The sequence below is a fragment of the Muntiacus reevesi genome, chromosome 1, assembly GCF_963930625.1.
Source record: "Muntiacus reevesi chromosome 1, mMunRee1.1, whole genome shotgun sequence".
Lineage (NCBI taxonomy): Eukaryota > Metazoa > Chordata > Mammalia > Artiodactyla > Cervidae > Muntiacus > Muntiacus reevesi.
The window spans coordinates 43,684,931-43,699,979 of NC_089249.1; the positions used below are offsets into that span (position 1 = coordinate 43,684,931).

General features: G+C 34.0%; 1 pseudogene; it reads right to left on the reverse strand.

The window, feature by feature from the left end:
• Window positions 1–3,589: 3,589 nt before the first annotated feature.
• Window positions 3,590–10,093, reverse strand: LOC136167334 (NKG2-A/NKG2-B type II integral membrane protein-like; annotated as a pseudogene).
• Between the last annotated feature and the right edge of the window lie 4,956 nt (window positions 10,094–15,049).

Here is a 15,049-nt window from a genome sequence, read left to right on the forward strand (position 1 = left end):
CTTCACGAGTTGTAGATCAAAGGCGACAAATTACCGTAATGACTGAACAGGTAGTCCTGGAGGAAGGCATGGCACCCCACTCCAGTATTCATGCCCGGAGATTCCCCATGGACAGAAGAGCCTGGTGGGCTACAGTCCACGCGGTGGCAAAGAGTCAGACACGACTGAGTGACTACGCAGAGCCCAGCACACATGTCATATGAGAATATTGTGTTTCAAACTTCAGCTCTGAGCCTCTTTAATAAAAGCATGTGAGGGAGTAAATGCTTTACACTCACAGTGGTATTTCCTCTTATTTCATTGAGGATAGTGAAAAGCATTTTTAAAGCATTCATCTGCAGTCGTCCCCTTCTCCTCCTGCCCTCAATCTTTCCCAGCATCAGGGTCATTTCAAATGAGTGAATTCTTTGCATCAGGTGGTCACAGTATTGGAGTTTCAGCTTCAGCATCAGTCCTACCAATGAACACCCAAGACTGACCTCCTTTGGGACGGACTGGTTGGATCTCTTTACAGTCCAAGGGACACTCAAGAGTCTTCTCCAACTACACAGTTCAAAAACATCAATTCTTCAGCACTCAGCTTTCTTTACAGTCCAACCTCACATCCATACATGACTCCTGGAAAAACCATAGCCTTAACTAGATGGACCTTTGTTGACTAGTCATGTCCCTGATTTTTAATATATTCTCTAGGTTGGTCATAACTTTCCTTCCAAGGAGTAAGTGTTTTTAATTTCATGGATGCAGTCACCACCTGCAATGATTTTGGAGCTCCCCCCCAAAAAATAAATTCTATCACTGCTTCTACTGTTTCCCCATCTATTTGCCATGAAGTGATGGGACCAGATGCCATGATCTTAATTTTCTGAATGTTGAGCCTTCAGCCAACTTTTTCACTCTCCTCTTTCACTTTCGTCAAGAGGCTCTTTAGTTCTTCTTCACGTTCTGCCATAAGGGTGGTGTCATCTGCATATCTGAGGTTATTGAAATTTCTCCTGGCAATCTTGATTCCAGCCTGTGCTTCCTCCAGCCCAGCATTTTTCATGATGTACTCTGTATGTAAGTGAAATAAGCAGGGTGACAATATACAGCCTTGATGTACTCCTTTTCCTGTTTGGAACCAGTCTGTTGTTCCATCTCCAGTTCTAACTGTTGCTTCCTGACCTGCATACAGGTTTCTCAAGAGGCAGGTCAGGTGGTCTGGTATTCTCATCTCTTTCAGAATTTTCCATAGTTTATTGTGATCCATGCAGTCAAAGGCTTTGTCATAATCAAAGCAGAAATAGATGCTTCTCTGGAACTCTCTTGCTTTCTTGATTATTCAGCAGATGTTGGCAATTTGATCTCTGGTTCCTCTGCCTTTTATAAAACCAGCTTGAACATCTAAAAGGTCACAGTTCATGTACTGTTGAAGCCTGGCTTGGAGAATTTTGAGCACTACTTTGCTAATGGGTGAGAGGAGTGCAATTGTGTGGTAGTTTGAGCATTCTTTAGCATTGCATTTCTTTGGAATTGGATGAAAACTGACCTTTTCCAGTCCTGTGGCCACTGCTGAGTTGTCCAGATTTGCTGGCATATTGAATGCAGCACTGTCAGAGCATCATCTTTTAGGATTTGAAATAGCTCAACGGGAATTCCATCACCTTCACTAGCTTTGTTTAAAGTGATGCTTCCTAAGGCCCACTTGACTTCACATTCCAGGATGTCTGGCTCTAGGTCAGTGATCACACCATTGTGGTTATCTGGATTATGAAGATCTTTTTTGTACAGGTCTTCTGTGTATTCTTGCCACCTCTACTTCATATCATCTGCTTCTGTTAGGTCCATGCCATTTCTGTCCTTTATTGAGCCCATCTTTCCATGAAATGTTCCCTTGGTATCTCTAATTTTCTTTGAAGAGATCTGTAGTCTTTCCCATTCTGCTGTTTTCCTCTATTTCATTGCACTGATCCCCGAGGAAGGCTTTCTTATCTCTCCTTGTTATACTTTGGAACCCTGCACTCAAATGAGTATATCTTTCCTTTTCTCTTTTGCCTTTCTCTTCTCTTCTTTTCTCAGCTATTTGTAAGGACTCCACAGACAGCCATTTTGCCTTTTTGCATTTCTAAAAAATAAGAAATTTCATATATATATGTTAATATACTATATTGGCATTTCTCTTTCTGACTTACTTCACACAGTATAACAAGGCTCCAGTTTCATCCATCTCATTACAATTGACTCAAATGCTGGTAAAAGTGGTCAACCATGTGTAGAAGAATGAATCTAGAGCAGTTTCTAACATCACACACAAAAATAAACTCAAAACAGATTAAAAATCTAAATGTAAAACTGGAAACTATAAAACTATTGGACAAAAGCAGAGGCAGAACACTCTTTGACATAAATTACAGCAAGATCCTCTATGACTCACCTTGAAGAGTAATGGAAATAAAAACAAAAATACAAATGGGACCTAATTATACTTAAAAGCTTTTGTAAAACAAAGGAAACTATAAGCAAGTTGGAAAGGTAGCCTTCAGAATGGGAGAAAACAGCAGCAGATGAAACTAAGAACTCCAAACTATACAAGCAGCTCATGCAGCTTGATACCAAAAAAATGGACAGCCCAGTCAGAAAGTGGGCCAAAGAACTAAACAGACATTTCTCCAAAGAAGACATACAGATGGTGAATAAACACATGAAAAGATGCTCAACATCACTCATTATTAGAGAAATGAAATCAAAGCCAAAACCAGAATGAGGTATCATCTCACACTGGTCAGAATACCGCCATCAAAAGGTTGACAGGCAATAATAGCTGGAGAGGGTGTGGAGAAAAGGGAACGCTCTTTCACTGTTGGTGGGAATGCAAACTGGTACAGCCACTGTGGAGAACAGTGTGGAGATTCCTTAAAAATTGGAAATGGAACCTGTCCAGTATTCTTAACTGGAGAATTCCATGGATAGAGAAGCCTGCTAGGCTACAGTCCATGTAGTCTCAAAGAGTTGGACACGACTGAGCGAATCAGCACACACAATTATATTTCAATTGTTTTTGAAAAAAATTCATTATCAGAAAAAATGATAAAATTAATTTAAAATTTTATTCAATCAGAATATTATTTCCATTTCATAAAAGGTCAAGTTACTCAGAAGCATCCAAACTCACATTTTAATTCTCAGGCTTATGCTTGCAATTATATGCCTTTGGAAACTGACAACTTACTGCTCTTTTTCCCCATGAGGTTAGTATAACACAGTATGTTCACCAGGTAAAGAGTCTTCTCTCCTGTAATTGAAAAAAAATGCATAATTCTATTATAGTCTATGAAGACAACTCATGAAACAATGACATTTTCCAAGTAACTGGAACACAAGCTATTTTAAAATGGTTAATTATGTCTTTAACAAAATTTCAATGAGTTTGTTATTAGTAAAATGGACTACAGAGTAGCCTATTTTTCAACATTGATATCAACATTTTATTAACTTTCAATATCTTCCTTCAGCTTTCTCTAATTTGACTAAAACAAATGCATTTATATTGTTTTAAAAAATTTCTCTTTATGTATTTTTCCTCCTCTATATAGCAATCTTTTAAAAAAACTTATTGTAATTTTCAAGTTGAACCATTTAGCCACATTCATGGATGACCACGACCTTCACAAGAGACTGGAATCCACGATGTAATTGATTGGGATATCAGAAATTTCTAGCCCCAAATAAAGAATTTCCACTTGAACAGTTTTTAATGAAATGTTTTTATTAATTTTTAAAAGGTAAGTCAAGATGTGTTCTTTTATAGGGTCTTTCATTCTTTAACATCCTATAAATGAGCATGTTAGATTCTAATGTAACACTAAAATTCAAAAAGTTGAAAGCTGGAAGCTTTTAATATTGCCATAAATATTAACCAATGTCTGTACTTTTGATTCAAAATTAACTTAAACATTTATACTTATCAGTTTCTCTGTTTTCTAATGTTAATGAGGAAATTTTTTTTTAAGGGCCATTTAACAAAGAGAAATTTACAAAGACATGAATTAATTGTAGAGATCCCACAAAAAAATACACCTTATATAACAACTTGGGGATATTGACAATTGTGAATTGTATCTAACATTAAGCCCAAGGGATAAGAAGGAGTAATTGACCTGGCTGTAGGAGGAGGTACAGGTAAGCCTTTCCTCCTGTGTTGAGAAAAATCGTGTAGGCAACACAGGTGAGCCTTACAAGGTGGTCCATCAGAACACCTGCTGACAAGGAGCAGAAGAACTGGAAATTACCAAACGTGCATTAATGGTTTAAAATGTAAATAAAGTACCATAAAGTTATATTCCATTATTTAATGGACTATTAATAGATATTAGACAAACTACAAATATTAATATTTGTATACAATACAAATTGTATAGTAATACAAATGTCACTAGACAAACTACAAATATATTCGAAAACACAAGTGAATTCTAACAAAGATAATATTGACTGAATGAAGCCTTTAACAAAGTATTGGAAGCATTTAATATCTTACCATTTCCTCTTCATTATCTATGTAAAGCAGAATAGAATTCTAAGTAGTGCAGGACATCAAACTCTCATTCAACTCTTTTTTCCACAAACGAATAGAATAGCAATTGTTGGAATACGTAAACTACTCTTTTGGACAACAACCACAGCGAAATTCTGGAGAAAGATTGTGAATTACTATTCAAAGGCAATTTGAATTTTAAAAAATAGAAGTTAACTTACATGTATGCATAGATATAAACAGGTATGTATGTATATATATATATATATATATATTATATACATAAAACATATCTATGCACCCTCAAAGATGGTACATATAAAACAAATCTCACTCATACATTCACATACAGGGTCAGTCTCTCATACCCCAGTTTATGTCTCTACATAAAGCAAACATTATTTTCTCTTAACACATTTTGAAAATCAAGAAATGAAACTTCTATTTTAGAATAGCAAAATTATTTCTTTTACCATATTACAGGAGGTGAAAATTGGAGTCATTTGCCAACAATGAACATGGTGATCATACTGTTGCTTAGGGAAAGCACTCTCCCATGATCATTCCTTAGGAATGTTTGTTGCCTGATTTTATAAGTTATGTTCTATGCCTTAATATTTTCTTATTTTCACTAGCCTAAGATAGGGACAAAAATCAAATTGCATTTACTTCAGAGATTTAAACCATTGTGTACCTTTCTGGAATCTTGCAATCAGAGAGGAGGTATTCTGCCCCTGTATTACAGTAGCTAAAAAAAAATCATTTTAAAAATTAATATTGCTCTAAATAAATCATAACAATTTCAGTTGTGAGTTTGAAATTCAGTTTATTTTTTAGGATTAGAGTAACCTGAAATAAAACTGATTTTACCAAGAAAAATTAATTAGGTAATGAAGATTTGGTGAAAAAATACACTTCAGACATCTAAAGGAACAGATTTCACCATCTCATACCAATCTCAAAAATTAATTTGTGTTTCTCAATAAGATCTTCAATCTCCTAAAGCATTCTTTTGAGTTATGAAATCAGAATATACATATATGTACTCTCTGTAATTATCCTGTGTTGAATTTGTATTTTTGACAAATTCAGAATAACATTATGCATTTAGTGTAAATGCATGTATGTTAATGACAGGCATATTCTATAATATAATGAAATGTTTAGAGGACTGACCATCATTAAAGTGAAAAGTTCCCTTCCAGTTTTTCTAAAATGTACTTACAGGGAGTAACAACGATCGTTGCCTCCACAGTGGGCATCAGGACAAGGCAGATGATTCCCAGGATCCCATCTATGAGCTTCTCTGGAGGCGATGGTGAAGCTGCAGGGAGAGAAAAGGAAACAGTGAGAAAGGAGTGATGGGGACAGTTGCTTAGAGTTTCCATGCACTGGAGCCCACATGAGCAGGGAGTTATGGATATAAACTTGCACCCCAGCCTGTTTCTACCCCTGTAGTCTTTCTCTAATATATGCTGCATTTTCAGCAAATGTAATGCTACATGAGTTGCTGATCAAACACTTCAAATTATAGCAATGTCAGAATCAAAGTAGCCTTTGGATTTCACATTAGAATAACATAACCAATTTTAAGCTGTCTTCCTGAAAATGAGAAAAGTATGTGAGCCTCTCCCCTACTTTTCTCCACACTTCGGCACCCAGCTGCACACCCCAGAACAGTTCAGTTGTGTGACCAGCAAGTGTTTTACCTTTCGAGTGGTAGTTCTTGTCATCCCTGTGAAGGTTCTGAGAAGCATTTTGAAGCTTTAATTCTACATATGTTAATTTCTACTCAGTTATTGAACTGGAACTTTTAAAAACCTTAGGTTTTATTTTCTGCCTCTTTGAGTTCTTGACTGCCTTCAGTTCTGCATAGGTTACTCCTTGGTTTATTCATCTCTGCAGTTGAGTGAGGTCAAGGACTGTGCTCCAAGTGAACTGAGTAATGAGTGGTGTATGTGAGACAAGAACCTTAGTATAACAAGATGGGTGGGACAAAGAGCTTAGTGCTCCCTTTGCAGCTGAACAAACTTAAAGACTGGTTCTAAATTCCTCAGTACTTTAAACAAGCATTTCACCATAGAATACTTTCTTAAAAAGATATTTTGTATTTGACAATATATTGTTGGTTGAAACAATGAAAAGCAATAAATTAGGGAGGAATAAAGAAGTTTATGACTAATAATACCCTCATTAAAATCAAATTCCACAGAAATATTTTAAAACCATCATAGTGCTTGTATTAAAATTAAAATGTTGTGCTAATAAGAGAGATTCACCTATATTTATGATAATTTTGAAATTCAATAATGATTAAAGACTGAGTTCTTCGAGGATGAGGAGAGAGTGATATTGGCATATGCAATAATTTCCTGCATTAAATTACATTAGTTAGTGACTTACATTTATTGTTGAAAAGGGGTAACAAATGGGCTTTATTTAGAATGGTTGAGCAGTTATGGGAAATCATTAAAAATTGAGGAAATGCTTCATACATTGGAAAAAGTTACATGGCACACTAAACACATGTAAGAAAAATAAAATGACATAAAAAGACTAAAAAATACTTATTTTACAAAAGTTGCTGATAAGTGATGTAATGGTTGAAATTTGAACCACAAAATGGTAAATAGGTATAGGTCATTTATGGAAGAACACCATTGGTTCAAACTTCCAGAAAGATCCTATAGATGTTAAAGTTAGTAAAGATCATTTTACTTGTATAAGTGTAGGTGATTACTTATGAAAAATCCAGATAACATAACTTAATAATTCAGACAGTTGATGCAATAGTCAGAAATATCTGGAAATGAATTACAGCTTTTAAATTTACAAAATGTGACCTTTCAAAAAGTTGTTATCTAGTAACTTATATTACTAATCTTAAAAGCAAATAGGTTTATGTATTATATAACATGTGTAACACTAAACATTCAACCTGGCACTTACAAGGTCTCAATAATTTTAATTATTATTTTAGTTTTCATTTCTATTGGACTTCTCTGATTTATATCAGCATCTTTAATTAGTATAGTATATCATTTATGCAATGTTTGATTTCTAAAAGCATACTATCATTACTTACAATTAAGTTTAAATTAGCCCTTAGGAAGTTACTTCAACCTGATTTTTATTAAAAATATAGGTTCTTTAGTTCAATCTAATACATGTATGAGGAATCATGTTTGGCCTTTGCTATACAATGAATTCCTTTCCAAGAATTTATTTATAAAGTTTGAGCAAAAATATATTAGCATATTATTATACAAAACAAACTTACCTTCTACTGATCATAAAATCCCAAACTTATTGTTCCCTGTCGTGAGGTCTATGGGTTTAACTTAATATTATATACAAACCCATATATGCCTGTGTGTATGCACTTGAGTAACCTTCTACAGACAGTAACTTTAACACTTGGAGAAATGGTTAATCATATTTGATATTTTATGATTGCTTTTTACCCCAAATTATTTTAAAAAAATGCTCTAAAGTAATTATCCTTCAGCTAATAAAAATAAATGGAAAAAAAAAAAAACAACAATGCTCTACCTTGCTTTTGCTGTATATTAACTATACTTCAGTGGCATCGCATCTAGCATTTGTTAGTTCCCACTAAGTGAGACAGTCTAGTAGAGAGACAGGAGAGGAGGTAAACATACCTTCTGTTGGCCGGAAAGTCGTGCATCCTTTAGTGGGGAGGTCAGGTTACTTTCATAAAAGAGGCCTGCTATAGTTGGGTAATAAAAGGAGAAATTTAAAAGCACAAATCCAGGACAAGAATAAGCAATGTCTGTGACCTTCACAGACAGCCCTGTGAAGGCTCTGAGTGAAGCAAGAAGGAAAAAAATTGATTTGTCATCAATGTGTCACTTCAAGTTTGAACAGGAAATTCTCACACTTAGGCTATTTGAAGAGAGTTTAGCTCATCACCTACCTCCAGAAAACAGATTTTTGGCTGCAATTAATAGGGCAAATGGAACTCTAAGTTGTTATTTAAATTTTCCATTTTTAAATGCCTCTGAGAAATTGTTATCCTATTTTAAAAGATTTGAGGAACGGACATTTAATCACCTATGTAAATCTTGTTTCCATCTCAGTCACATACATTGCAAACTTAGAATACCTCAAGTTTTACTTTTAAAACTGGGTTGCTAAGTCTTGGCAGTGAATACACCTTTCCTTCACATCCATTGTTATTTCACTTCTATTGTCATAGAAAAATTTCTAAAAATCATAATCCCATTTTCAATGTATTTGTCACTAATTATTTTGCAGAATTACTACATTTCCAACCATATTGTACCTGGAACAAAGACCATCATTTTAAAAAATGACATTTCTATTTCTCTGCCCTAGTTCTTATATTCAGTTTTATTCTTATGAAATAAAAAATTTAATCTTCATATTTTCTATGACAAACATACATGCCCTTGAAAGAATAAAATAAGAACAATATATTAATAAAATACCTGTCCATGACTAAGATTGAAATATTAAATAGTCATTATGTCATTCATCCTCCAATCATGTCTAGTTATTTTTTATTAGGAATATTTGATGTAACAATACAGACTCAAGTCAAACTATGCAGTTCAATAAAAGATAGTTTTAAAAAATATCACCTAACCAAATAATGGGAAAGGGAGGAAAAGATGACTTAAATCACAAGATAAATAGAACATACAAATGAAAATGACAAGAAAGGACATGCAACAATGCTCATATAAGACAATATAGACATTAAAACAAAGTTCATAATGAAAGATAAAGAAGGACACTGTATAGTGATACAGAGATACAAGAAGAAGATATTACACTTGAGAATATATGAACTCAATATATGAATGGCTTCTAGGTGGTACCGATGGTAAAGCGTGCCAATACAAGAGACACAAGAGACATAAATTCGATCCCTGGGCCTGGAAGTTCTCCTGGTATAGGAAATGACAACACTTAAATACATAAAATAAACTACAGATATAAAAGGAGAAATTAAAGGGAGTACAATAATAGTAGGAGATCTTAACCCCCCACTGACATCACTGGACAGATTTCCTAGATATAAAATCATTAAGGTAACTGAGATTCCTAATGACGCAATAGAAAAGTTGAACTTAATTGAAGTCTACAGGATGCTACATATAAAAAGCCCAGAACACACATTCTTTTTGAGTGCACGTGAAACATTCTCAAGGATAGATTGCACTCCAGGACAAAAAACAGGCCTCAAGAAATGTAATGAAATTACATTTCTATGTAAAGAAACATCTTTTTATTTCAAACACCTTTTCTGACCACAACTGTATGTAACTAGAAATAAACCACAGAAAGTAAAAGAAAAAAAAAAAAAAAAGATTACATGGATACTAAAAACTAATGGGTAAACAATGACATGAAACAGAAAGTTTGAAAATACCTGGAGGATACGAGGGTGATCTGATTGTGACATCTGTCACCCCATTGATCACTGGGGTTTATTAAGTCTATCTGGCTGGCTGGGCGGGTGTCCTTTTCCTCTCTCAACATTCCATGTGTGTCCTTCCTGAAGCTGCAGGCTCTGTCGAAGAGGACAATCATCTCTGATAGAGGAGAACTAGTCTTCAGTCAAGGGTATATGAGTAGCTCCGTTTCCCAGCTAGAACCTTCAAACAAGCTCTCAGAAAATATCTGGAGTCAAATGATGATGAAAAGACACTTACAAAATCTATGGGACACAGCAGAAGCAGCTCTAAAAGGGAAGTTCATAGTGATACAGGACTCATCAGGAAAGAAGAAAATCTAGAGAATCAACTTATGGACATGGGGAGAGGGGAAGAGAGGGTGAGATGTATGGAAAGAGTAACACGGAAACTTACATTACCATGTGTAAAGTAGATAGCCAACTAGAATTTGCTCTATGACTCAGGAAACTCAAACAGGGGTTCTGGATCAACCTAGAGGGATGGGATGAGGAGGGAGATGGGAGGGAGGTTCAAAAGGGAGGGGATATGTGTATACCTATGGCTAATTCATGTTGAGGTTTGACAGAAATCAACAAAATTCTGTAAAGCAGTTATCCTTCAATAAAAAAATAAAAAGAAAGAAGAAAATCTCAAATAATCTAACCTACTACCTAAAAGAATTAGAAAAAGAGTAACAAATAAAACCTAAAGCCCAAAGATGGAAGGAAATAACAAAGATCAGAGAGGAAATAAATAAAATAGACACCAAAACAGTAGAACATATCAATAAAGAAAAGAGGTGTTTTTCTAAAAGGTAAGCAAAGTCAACATACTTCTAGCCAGGCTCACCAAGGACAAAAGAGAAAGAACCCAAATAAACAAAAGAAAAAAAGAAAAAGGTGAAATAATAACATATACTGAAGAAATAAAAAAAATAAGAAAATACTATGAACACTTAATGTCAACAAATTGGATAACACACAGAAATGGACAATTTTCTAGAAAAGTACAACCTACCAAAAGTGAGGAGAAGAAAGAAAGAGATAATTTGAACAATGGTCATTAGAAGTGAAATAGAAACTGTACTTTAAAATAAAAAAACACCCTGCAAACAAATGTTCAGGTCTGGATGGCTTCACTGGTGAATTTTACCAAATATACAAAGTAAAACTTCTATCAATCCTTCTTGAGCTATTGAAGATTGAAAAAGATTGAAAGCAAAGGGAGCACTCTCAAAGACATTCATGGAAGCTACCATTATCCTGATATCAAAATTAGACAAAGATACTACCAAAAAAAGAAAATTACCAGGCAATATCCTTGATGAATATAGATGCAAAAGTCCTCACAAAATATCAGCAAACTGAATGCAACAATACACATAAAGGATCATATGTCATGATCAAATATATATATATATATATATATATATATATATATGTATGTATCTGAATCATTTTGCTGTACACAAGTATCTAACACAAATTATAAATTAACTATACTGCAATTAGAAAAAAAATAAGTAACACATAGGAGAAATTTAGCTTTCCTCAAACAAAGCCTATAGTTTTAGTGAGATTTTTGCTTTTGGAAAGTTTTTCCATAATAGTATATATTCTGCCTGCTTTATGATAAATTTGATATTCAGTTCAGTTCAGTCTCCCAGTCGTGTCTGACTCTTTGCAGCCTCATAAACCGCAGCTCACCAGGCCTCCCTGTCCATCATCAACTCCGGGAGTCCACCCAAACCCATGTCCTTTGAGTCAGTGATGCCATCCAACCATCTCTTCCTCTGTCGTCCCCTTCTCCTCCTGCCCTCAATCTTTCCCAGCATCAAGGTCTTTTCAAATGAGTCAACTCTTCGCATGAGGTGGCCAAAGTATTGGAGTTTCAGCTTCAGCATCAGTCCTTCCAAAGAACACCCAGAACTGATCTCCTTTAGGATGGACTGGTTGGATCTCCTTGCAGTCCAAGGGACTCTCAAGAGTCTTCTCCAACACCACACTTCAAAAGCATCAATTCTTTGGCGCTAAGCCTTCTTCACAGTCCAACTCTCACATCCATACGTGACTACTGGAAAAACCATAGCCTTGACTACATGAACCTTTGTTGACAAAGTAATGTCTCTGCTTTTTAATATGCTATCTATGTTGGTCATAACTTTCCCTCCAAGGAGTAAGTTTCTTTTAATTTCATGGCTGCAATCACCATCTACAGTGATTTTGGAGTCCAGAAAAATAAAGTCAACCATTGTTTCCACTGTTTTCCCATCTATTTGCCATGAAGTTTGATATTAGTTTAGCTTAATCTTGCTATCATTCCACTTTTTTTTCTGTTTACTGATGTCATCATGAAATATTCCCCTCTCTGTTTTATTTTATGTATTTCATCTTAAGGCTGAATTTTAGTTTGTATTACCTCTGTTGATGCTTACTTTAAAAAGCCTAAGAAATAAAATTTCTAATTATCGTTTTCACTTAAGTTTTACCACAATGTTTATAAATAAGTGTGTATCAGTTAATCTGTTAATATTAAGCATTATAAAATACAAAACTATACAGCTTTTTAAAAATTCAGAGCCATGATATTACTTAAATATATGGTACAATAATGTTTATAATTAAATTATAATATGGTTCATTACATATGAAAATCCTATTTAATACATTTCTGTTAAAACCCACAATTTGGAACTGCGAAATTTGACAAAGTAGGCAGAGATGTAGAGCAACCAAGCAGAGTGATTAATATCTGTGAGCCTATTAATAATACCCATAGTTCATAGACATGCCTCAAAACTACTCTTTTGCCTTTAGGAGAAAGCCCTATTGTCATCTTGACTGGATAATTTTTGGATTGCTTTTCCTTTTTTTTTTTTAACGTAAGAAACTTAGTCCCTAAAATTTTAGCATTAGATCTTAGGAAGAATGTATAATAATTTAAAGGCAAATCTATAGGCATAAACACTAGAGGATCTAAAAAATGTGCTACCATTATTATTTTTTTTTTTTAATTTTTTTATTTTTTTATTTTTCAGTGGGTTTTGTTATACATTGATGTGAAGGTGAAAAACAATTTTGCACTTTTATTCATAGAAGGAATCCACAACTTTGGAAAACTGCTTTTGAAAAGACTACAAATGGTGTGACTAACATATAGGTCATTTCAATTGTTACTACTATGCATTTCTAAGAAAAAATGGTAAAGTATCAGAGCACGGGTGGCCCTCAGGTGCACAGATCTATGTCTTTCATAAGAGAAAAAGATTAAAAAAAAACAAAATACAATCCTTTTTCCTTTGTGCCTTGCCTAAATAGCACTTACTTCTGGGGTTAAACAGGGCACAGACATTCTCATTATGTTTACACATACAATGATTTTTAAACGATGCTTTTTTAATTGTTGCTATGGCTAGTGGAACAGATCATTTTGACTTTGATGCTTTTAAAGGGCAACTTTTAAACCCACTCAAAATTTTAAACTTTTCAATTATAGCTGTCAGTTTTCTGAAAGCCAATGTCTGTTTCTTCAGACAATTTAAAGAGAACACAAGAAAGAAATGGAAATCTACCATTATTCAAATTAGTCAAGCCAATATTGTATATATTTACTGTATTGTATCAATCATGTTGGGTATGCTTAGAATACTTCTTAAACATATAGGTTGATATTTCTGTATAGTTTGATCATTTTTATTTTTATCTATAAATTGTGTCAAGTAATTTATTCTTAGAGTTTTTGGATTTAGTTATTGATTATTTCCTACCCTCATGAGAGTCTAAAGAGGCCTTGAGTTGTCAAGTTTATGTTGGCTGCTAAAGTTCATGATTAATTTGAGCTATGAAATGATGATAAAATCTGGCATTTTTGCTCTCTATGATCCTTGTCTGACAGAGTGTGAAGCAAATGAGATGCTGAAACCAGTGGAAAATTTCTGTGTGGGAATATTGAATGCTATTTGATCATTGGCTACCTTTTTCTGAGATCATGTCTCTGAAGCCAGTTGTACATAAAAACAAGAACCTCCTAGTGTCAAAGCAGAGGTGAGAGGCCAGCCGAGATAGCTCATCCTATCTGTGTGTTCTGACCAAGCTTGTCCTCCAATTGGTGCAATCTCAAGGCGCAGACACAGGTGTTATCAGGTAGTGTGGGCACTTAACCCATGCTTCTGTTGTCACACTGTTGAAAGAGGGATACAGGAGAACATGTAATCTACATAGAATTTGGGAGGGCTCTGGATTGTTTCAGGAAATAATTTATCTTGGGATTCATGTTACCTAATATCTAATGCTAACTTTTATTCTCCAGGTGAAGACAAGAATGAATCAAAATGAAAGTGGGTCAAAAATATTCATTATGCAGAATATAATCTTTATGTCTCCAGATGTTTTGGGAAATATTTAATTCATTTTTTGATGTTAAATTTGGTGTGTGTTGGGGGTGGTTTCTCCACAGCTATTGGTGTTACCTGCCTGGTTAGCAATAAATTTTCCAGTGTTCAAATTCCCTCATCTTCAAATTCAATGCAATCTGAAAGTTTAAATGGTTTTGTGGTATGATTCTTTTTCTATTAAAAGAAATACAGTTTTGTATTTATAAACTTGTTTTTAGTATATATAGTACGAATATTAGTGTTGAAAAAAGTTAAATCAAATACAGTTTGCCTGGAAGATACTTTATATATTAAAAGAATTACCCTATTTTTGGCATTGTATGAGAGAGAATATTTATTGAAAATTACAAGGTAGTGTATTTATCCATTTTATCATTATTTAATGATTGTTCAAATCCAGATTTCTCAAATTACAAAGTAATTAAATGGTGAAATATTATAACACTTTAAAAATCTATGAATCAATCCTAACCTATGAGGAACAAAGTTCTGGCTATGTGTACAGGTTATAAAAATATTTTTCAAGAAAAATATGGGCTTTTATTGCTTTAATTACTAGTACTTTCAATTTCCTCAGTAATTTATTTTGTATTAGTTGTCCACAACTTCATCTAAAACTTTTAAAAAATATTTGTGTATTGACACTATGTGATTCACTGACATCAATCCTGTTTTCATTCATTTAAAATATTTTCATAA